Below are 9,476 nucleotides of genomic sequence, written 5' to 3' on the forward strand. Positions count from 1 at the left end.
CAGACACATGCTCCCAGATCGCGCACTCCGTCCTCTTGCCGCCTCCAGCCTCCAATAGGCTTGCGAAGAAAGCGAGAGATGCAGAGCTGACAAAGATCACCCACTCCCAGGAGAAGCTGGGCCTGCCACTTCCCACTCTGCCACACGTGGCTCTCTCTCTGGCCATGTTTTTTTTTGGGGGGGGGGGGGGGTTGAAACAAAATCTCTCATTGGGCTATGTGAGAACACATATCCATGAAATGCAGCTGATGGCACTGTATTGTTTTGCGTCAATATGTGGAAAGTATTCTGGTGATGACGGGGTGTGGCCTAATATACAAATGAGTTCCTGCTGGGCTTTTTTTACAAAAAAAAGCCCTGGCAGCTCTATGTAGTTAAGCACAGAATGTCCCAATCACATTGCAAGAAGGGTCTAATTTTAAGAGCAAAAGGGAAGCAGGAGTCAAGGTTGCCTACTTTCAGGAGGGGGCTGGAATTCTCCAGGAATTACAGCTGATCTCCAAACTAAATAAATATTTTATTTATTATTTATGTAAAACATTTATCCCACTTCTCCTGGATAAAAAGGGTGCCCTGGAAGGTGGACTGCATGGCCTTAGACCCTACTGGGGTCTCTACCTTCTCTAAGACCTACTTTTCCAGGCACCACCTTTCAAATCTCCAGGTATTTCCAAGCCCAGGATTGGCAACTCTAGCAGGGGTAATAAGTGCAGATGCCACACCTCACCTGTGGCTAATTTCCCCAGGACACTAGCAGAGAGAAGGGGGAGAGGTTCCCGGTAGCAGGATCTAATCACGCAGAGAAAGGAGAGAAACGGATGTATTTGACTTGGGATGGGACCCAGTACTTACCATTGCAATGGATGGAAGGGAAACCTGCATTTTCTCAGCTGTGGTCTGAGTGTTAGGAAAATGGGATGCTGCCCACAACAAACCGAAAGGCATCTGGATTCTGTGTGACAGCTACACAATAATTGCAATTAAAGCAACAACAGCGTTGTTTGGAAAGGCTCTTCCACTAGGGATGGTTCAGCTCGCTTCCTGACTTTCAGCTTTAATTCGTTGCATTTATCATTTCCTGCCTGACCCAGCTAAAGTTGCAAAGTGTGCTGTTAACTGCTTTTGGATATTACAAACAGAGTGAGTTCATTACCGGTGACCACACATGGGAGCAGGCCAAAACCCTGTAGCTCACACGCCTCATCCAGTCTAAAAGGAAATGGCCTCTTTGCCTGCTGTTTCCATCCAGTCGGGTTGCTAGTGGATGGACTGCGGCCAAGAACTCTTCTGCTGGGTTACATTTTCTCCATTGTCAAAACAGCCATTGCAAATCCTAGAAATCATTTGGCGGTCAATCTGTTTCTCTGACAACCCTCCAGCACAAAGCAACAAACTGTTGCTGTTGTTTTTATGTGGATCTGCAGATATCAGAAATCCTGCTGCAACTTTTGCCTGTGGAGCCAACCTAATTTGGCTGGCAATGTTTTCTTCAGTGGTGGTGTGCATGAACAGACTTGGTGGTCTACCATTCTGGTCCTCCTGAGCCTGGACTTGGACATGTTTAGGGCATAAAATGCTTTTAGGCCATGCTCTAGTCTCAGCTGAATCAAGAGAATGCATACATTGTGAACATGCTTGGGTAGATCCAACATGGGGTAAAAACTGCAGGCATCAAGGGCTATATTTAGGCTTGCTAACCACCAGGGAGTGGCTGGTAGAGTTGCCAGCTCTGAGACTACCTAGAGATTTTAGGGCAGGGATGATGATGATGATGATGATGATGATGATGATGATGATGATGATGATGATGATGATGATGATGATGATGATGATGATGATGATGATGATTATATTGGATTTATATCCCGCCCTCCACTCCGAAGAGTCTCAGAGCGGCTCACAATCTCCTTTACCTTCCTCCCCCACAACAGACACCCTGTGAGGCGGGTGGGGCTAAGAGAGCTCTTACAGCAGCTGCCCTTTCAAGGACAACCTCTGCCAGAGCTATGGCTGACCCAAGGCCATTCCAGCAGGTGCAAGTGGAGGAGTGGGGAATCAAACCCGGTTCTCCCAGATAAGAGTCCACACACTTAACCACTACACCAAACTGGCTCTCAATGTCAAACATGCTGCCCAGGGGCCGAATCAGGCCCCTGGAGGGTTCTTATCAGGCCCCTGCTTAATAGGCTGTCATCTGGTTCATTCTCCCTCTCTCTTGCTTACTTCTGCATCACAGCTTGCTTTGCCAGGCTTGCTCAATCACACAGGAGTTACAGAACAAAGTCTCTATTTTCTCCATTGGCTGAGGCTTTTTCCTTGGAGAGGAAGGGGGGGGAGGGAATAGCTTGCTTTGCCAGGCTCTCTCAATCGCACAGCAGAGCTACTGATCCAAGCCTGTCTTCCTTCTATTGGCTGAGGCTCTTCTGCCTCCTGGTCCCTTGGGGAAGGAAGAAAAGAGCCAGAGTTTTCTTTGCTCAGTTCTCTGGATAGCACGGGAGAGGTACAAAGAAACCACCTTTAAAACCAATGAGTGCTAAAAAAAAATCTTTGTGTTTGTCTGTGTCCTATATAAAGTTTATATCTCTTCTACCTGGCATTACATTTTAAGACACACATGGCCTGGCCTGACAAGGTCTTATTTATGTCAGATCCGTCCCTCATAACAAATTTGACACCCTAGTTTTAGGGAATGGAGACTGGAGAAAGTGGGATTTGGGAAGGGCAGACCTCTCAGTGGGACATAATGCCATACAGTCCACCAGCCAAAGCTGCCATTTTCTCCAGGGAAACTGATCTCTGTTGTCTGGCAATCTTTTGTAATACCAGGAGATCTACAGTGCCCACCTGGATAGGGCTGCCAAGTTCCCGGACTGGGCAGGGCTTCCCCCGCCTGAGAGGTTTCCAACCCAGCGTTGGGCCGGGAGGGGGGATCCTCACCCAACATCGCTGGTGTGATGATGTCACTGACAGTGATGTCATCGCGCTGGTGACGCTGCGCGCAGGCTGCTCTAGGAGCTTCTGGGAAAATGCTATGGTTTCCCCAGCCGCTCTAGCAATTTGGGAGCGAAAACTCTATGGTACCTATTGTACCATAGAGTTTACATCCCAAATTGCTAGAGCATCCAGGAAAAACTATAGAGTTTTCCAGGAAGCTCCTAGAGCAGCCGGTGCACAGCATTGCCAGCACGATGACATCACTGTGAGTGATGTAATCACGCCGTGCACACAAAGCACGCATGAAAACAGTCCCCCACCGGAGGCTGTGGGGGACTTGTCAACCCTATACCTGGAGGCTGACAATCCTAGATCTCTTACAATTACAGCCCCTCTCCAGAGATCAGTTCCCCTGTAGAAAACAGCTGCTTTGGAAAATGGGCTCTATTGGATTATACTCTGCTGAGGTCTCTCCCCTCCCCTCCCCTCCCCTCCCCTCACCTCCCTTCCCGTCTCCAGCCCCTGCTCTCCTCAGGCTCCACCACTCAAATCTCTATGTATTTCCCAATCGCTATCCGGGTTTGGAATTCTTATTGCCATCGTCTTATTATACTAAATTGTGTGTTTGTTTTATTTTATGTATTTTTATCTGATATACATTGCCCAGAGCCCAGCCTGGCTGGGATGGGGCAATTAATTAAATCAAATAAGTAAATAAATAACCTAGAGCTGGTAACCCTAGCTGTAATTCTTGCACTTCATGGCCTCTTGGTCCAGCTTTTACAGTTTCCACTGTTACAGTTTGGTGAAGTGGTTAAGTGTACTGACTCTTATCTGGGAGAACCAGGTTTGATTCCCCTCTCCTCCACTTGTACCTTCTGGAATGGCCTTGGGTCAGCCATAGATCTTGCAGGAGTTGTCTTTGAAAGGGCAGCTTCTGGGAGAGCTCTTTCAGCCTCACCTAGCTCACAGGGTGTCTGTTGGGCGGGGGGAAGGAAAAGGAAATTGTAAACTGCTCTGAAACTCTGATCAAGAGAGAAGGGCAGGGTATAAATCTACGGTCTTCTTCTTCATGTGTGTGTGTATGTGTAAAATGCCTACCTATTAGAGAAAACACTTTGTGGATTTAGCAAAGTGAACTTTAGTCATCAACAACTTACACTACGACAAAGCAGTCTTTAAAGTGCTATGAGACTCAGGGTTGTTGTAATTGCAAAATTAATTACAGATGGACAGTCCATTGATTTCAAAAGATTCTCCTGCCCACAGCCTAATCCATAATAATTATCTGCAATAATTCCGCATGCCTGAATTGGCAATCCTAGTTCTTCTGCATATCTAAATGAGGCCTGTGTGTGAGCAACATGGGCCCACTGAATCGTCTTGCAACTCTGCGTAAAACCCTGAAGGGAAAACCATTAAGAATTGGAGGATCTGGCAGCCAGTTGTTTTTCTTCTTGTTTCAGTTGCCACAATAACTCTTTGAGGTACTCCACTTTACCATTTGGCAGGTCAGAAGCTAAGAAACAGGCCTAGGCTTTTCAGTTTCAATATATGACCTGTGTCCCCTCTCCCCACAAAACCCAATTCCACTGTGAAAATGTTTGTTGTAACCTATAGATGATGTCAGGGCCAAAAGCCTAGCCAGATGGTGAAAAACTTGCACTTTCTCATCACAGACAACCTGTCTTTGCCCATTGTGCTTTGATTGCAGTATCTAAAGGCATCCCCAAGGAGTTACAAACACTTCACAGTAATTCTGTTAGGACAGCAGTATACAGGAGGTCACCTTGTTTTGAGTCAGCCAAGCGATGTACAGAAGAGACTTTCCCTCATACTTACCTCTCAGGAACGAGATTAGAGGCCAACACCCTTCTGCACCAACATACCACCTTCCTTTGCTCACATGGCCATTCACAAATAACTTTACCCTCACCACAAACACAACATTTACTGTGTCCATGTATAATCTCCTGACTGTACACCAAGCAAACTTGCAGCTGAGGGGGGGGGGAACATCAATTACCCTGTTTCAGAGATGTTAATATACCTTATGAGCAGGCATCATTGCTTTCTTCTCAAGACTCAAAACACATTGTTTCCCGTACATGAATACCACCATGCACTAGGAGTGCACAAACATCTCTACAGCTGGACTTCCTGCACACCTAACAACCTCCTTGCGAAAATCCCCCCTGCACACCTTCCTGCCCTCATCTATGAAGCTTTCACTGCCCCCAGTGTAGCGGACTTGCTGCAACCCACTCCTCATACACTTCTCTTTGTCTCACACAGATACACATGCACCACCCCCTCCCACCCTGTGCGTATGATCCCAATTGACCTTTTCAGCATGGTGCACGCATTACCCACCTGTACACACAACTCGACCATCACACAGCCAGACTGTTGTACACAAAAGCTAAAAAAGCTCTATTCTCTCTTCCAAAACAGGCAGGTGATCTACAGACACAACACACATACACAGAGCACCCCTCTCCCAATTCCATTATCTCCCAAGCCCAACATATACAAGTCACCGTACATGGGTATATATGCCACTGTACTCCCTCCTCCCTTAGACAACAGCACGGTGGCAAGCCAAAATTACTCCACCCCAAGACAGAGGAGCAATTTCCAGTGTCAGCTCAATGTTCCGCCTGGCCTTTCCTAACAATGGGGAAAGGATTGCTCAGAAACCCTTGCTGATAAGCATTTTCTAGCATCTCTCATTCCCACCCACCCCAGTGCCCAGAAATACAAACCTGAATGTGGCAGCAACTCAGCTCAACATCCCATTCGATGGGTCCAGAGGATGGGAACAGAAAACCCAAAACACAAATGTGTGCAGAGAATCAGCCAGCAGCGGCCGCCTGCCTGCCTGTGCAGGAACAGTGCTCTTCCCAGGCGCTCGGCTGCCTCCCCTCTCTGCAGAGAGCTTCAGCAAGCAGCGGGCCCAGCCTTCCTCATCAATATGCATTAGCTCCAAGGCAGTGACACCAACACAGTGGCTTCCAACCCAGGCCCCTCCAAAAGCATACCAGCACTAACTGGAACTGAGACACCCATACCCCCAACAGGAAAAAAGACCCATAGCTCTCGATACCACAGAGGCGCAAGCCAGTTTGGGGGAAAGAAGGATTTCCCTTTACCCAAACACAGTGAGACACTGCAGTTAAATGCAGTCTTGACAGTGCTCCACATTCACGACGGTCGCCTCTTTTTTGGGCCCCCAATGGAGTCATCTCAATGTGAACAAAAGATTCTAATAAGCGGCGCTAGAGATGAGCATCTGTTCTTTACGAGGCTTATTCCTGGACCGAGGGAATGTGTCATTCACGCAGAAGGGTGGAAATGTTGTCATACAATCTGTTCTTCAGCCCCCAAAGCACATATAAATAAAGGCGGTGATGATGGTGGAAATACACTGCAGGTAGCATTTATATCATCTGCTTTCTGTATATTTCTTACAAACCTCGTTCAGACAAAATGTTTGCAGTTAGGGGTTGAACCCAGTTGAATTGATGTTGTTTTAATGTTTGCTTTGTTATCTTTAGGTTAAAATAGGCTGTGCTGCACGTTTTGAGATCACAATACCCCAGATCCTCAGAGTTTTATCCACCTTTCTTCCAATGAGTTGACATAAGTAATATCCCCTTCCTCCTTTATTTTATCCTCATAACAGCCCTCTGAGTAGGGTTGCCAGATCCCCCCTTGCGGGGGGGGGGATGGGGGAGGCAAGGTTGCCAGATTCAGGTTGGGAAACTCCTGGAGATGTGTGGATGGAGCCTGGGAAGGACAGGGACCTCAGTGAGGCACAATACCATAGAGTCCAACTTCCAAAGCATCCATTTCCTCTGGGGGAACTGATTTCTGGAGTCTGAAGATGAGCTCTAATTCCAGGGTATCTCCAGGTCCCACCTAGAGGCTGGCATCCCTACCTGTGAGGCAAGCTGGGTTCAGAACAAGGGGATAGCCCAAGGTCAGCTGCTTTCAGGCAGAGTGGAAATTTGAATCTAGATCTCCTGAATCTTCACCCATGACTCTGGCCACTATGCTACACCAGATCCTACAGCCATGTTTGAGCTCACAATAACCCGTAACTCTGATGCTATCTTTCATCTCAGTTTTCCCAGTATCTTTGCACAGAATATTACATAACTTTATATTTAAATGTTTGCTTTTGGCAGTAACATAATTGGAGGCAGAGAAAACCCAACTCCTAAAAATAATATATGCTGGAGAGCAAAGCGTTGGAAGAAAACTATTCCCGGCAATGTATTGACACAATAGAACTGGAAAAACAGACTGCAATTGGAATATTGCGATTGAAATTAGGGCTTTTTTTGAGCAGGAATGCAAAGGAACACAATTCCAGCTAGCTTGGTATCAGGGGTGTGGCCTAATGTGCAAATGAGTTCCTGCTGAGAAAAAGCCCTATGTGAAACAATGGTGACATCAGGGGATGTGGCCTAATATGCAAAGGAGTTCCTGCTGGGCTTCTTCCAGAAAAAAAGCCCTACATACCATTAATATTACAAAAGACAGAATAAGGTATACATGCAGCTCATTAAAAATATATTTATTTCAAACACTGTAGAATACTACCCTTTCTTCCAGCATCTGGAGTTGAAATATCCTGATCGACAATCTAACATTGGTTGTTAAAAAAAAGCAGCTCAAAAGCCCATCAATACACATGAGACATTTCTTACTATTCTGACTATATCTTGAAAGGATCATCGTCCATTCATGTAGGCTGGATAAAATTCATAGAAAACTTTGCAAAGGGTGGGGGGGGGAGAAAACACCCATTTGAACACCATCAAATCTAGTTTGAACCCATTTTCCTTGATTACCCTGATCTAGCCACAGTTCTCCAGGTTCTGATCACCACCAGACTAGATAATGGCCGTGTGTTCTGTGTCAGGCTTTGAAAAATTAACCTATCACAAAACGCAAGAAAAAGACTGCTGGGTGGCATGCGTTACAGAGAACTTATATGAGAAAAACTACACCACCTACCAATTTCCTTCAGAGTTCTGGTTATTAGTTTTAAATCTCTAAACAGGCTGGGACTATCTGTCAGGTGACATGGGACAGCAGATACAAGGAGGAGATGCTGACCTCTGCCAGCAGTCAAAAGCCCAAGGGCTGCACCCCCTCCCTCCATCGCTGCCTCCTAGAATGAAGTCTCCAAAGAAGAACCCAACTGGAGGAGGAGCCCCTGGGAGCTTATTCCTTTGTCACTAGAAAGGACACTCTGCAGAACAGTCAGTTATGCAAGGGCTGCAGACATGAAGGAAATGATACACGCAGACCGCTGCCTTCAGGAGAGCTGCGGGCTTGTGGTTGCTTTGTTATTGTATCTAACCTGTTGATCACAAGCCATCTTGAGATCAAGATGGGATATATTTTAAGTAATAATGCATTTGAAGATAGACGCAGGTGGGTAGCCATGTTGGTCTGAAGCAATGGAACAAAAGTTAAGAGTCTAGTGGCACCTTTAAGACTAACAATTTTATTCAAGGTATGAGCTTTCGTCTGCCTTTGCTAGCCTCTGTCTAGAAGTTTGAATGGTTTTCTTCCATTTCATTATATCTGAAGAAGTGTGCCTGCACAAGGAAGTTCATATTTATTTATTTGATTTATATTCTGCCCTCCCTGCTGAAGCAGGCTCAGGGCAGCTTGAATAAAACTTGGTTGGTCTTAAAGGTGCCACTGGACCTAACTTTGTTTTAATATATCTGAAGGAATGCTTTGTCTCCTATAAATCTGAGGTCTATGGGAGGATTCTTGTTTCACGTCCTTTGACTGTCAGAGGTGAGGTACCACAAGGGACGGGGGGGAATGTGCATGTGGCCCCCACTCTGCAACATACTCCCTAATCTAACTGTAGGCACTCCCTGAACAAGTTCATTTTTACCCAGGTTACTTTGGTTGATGTGGAATAGGAGCAATTTGTCACTGGATCACAAAAGCAGTTTGACAATTAAGAGGCTTTTCTCTTTTTTTGAGAGGAAAAAAAAGATTTCACATATACCTGCTCTTTCTCCCATCTCCACAACAGTGAAGACTTGAAAATATAAACCGTATAATACATACATGATTCCTTTGACATTTAATGAAAGCTTGATGGTTTTAAGCAAAAGGAAACATCTACAATTGTGTAAAACTATGCCGTAATCTTAATGTATACTCCAATGCAAATCCCACTGCTTTTGGTGGATCTTGCTTAAAAGTTTCATAATTGCACTAAAATGATGAGTCCACTTTGAAAAGATTTAGAATGATTCTCGGATGGTGTCAAAAATACCTACATATGAACCACTCCTTCACCACCATCCTGGTCTTAGAATTATGAGGTGTAAAGCAGCATAGGGCAGGAAGAGAGCATTTGTGCACATACAACAGTCTGAGAGGAACATCTGAACACAGCTGCTAAGTACTCTCCACCATGTGTGTATGCGTTAACTGCAATGAACTGTCAGAAAGGCTTGAAGTGCAGGCAGAAACAAAGGGTCAAAGAAATGGAAGAAACA

The 9,476-nt window shown here is 45.7% G+C and overlaps 1 protein-coding gene across 2 annotated transcripts in view; it reads right to left on the reverse strand.

Annotated features, from left to right (window-relative positions):
* Positions 1-5,836, reverse strand: part of FEZ1 (fasciculation and elongation protein zeta 1) — a 62,942-nt gene extending 57,106 nt beyond the window's left edge. For both annotated transcript variants that reach the window (XM_060251233.1, XM_060251232.1), the window contains exon 1: positions 5,700-5,836. The gene's annotated coding sequence lies outside the window, so the exon portion shown is untranslated. The remainder of the gene's footprint in view (positions 1-5,699) is intronic.
* Between the last annotated feature and the right edge of the window lie 3,640 nt (positions 5,837-9,476).

This window comes from Heteronotia binoei, chromosome 12, assembly GCF_032191835.1.
Source record: "Heteronotia binoei isolate CCM8104 ecotype False Entrance Well chromosome 12, APGP_CSIRO_Hbin_v1, whole genome shotgun sequence".
Classification (NCBI taxonomy): Eukaryota; Metazoa; Chordata; class Lepidosauria; order Squamata; family Gekkonidae; genus Heteronotia; species Heteronotia binoei.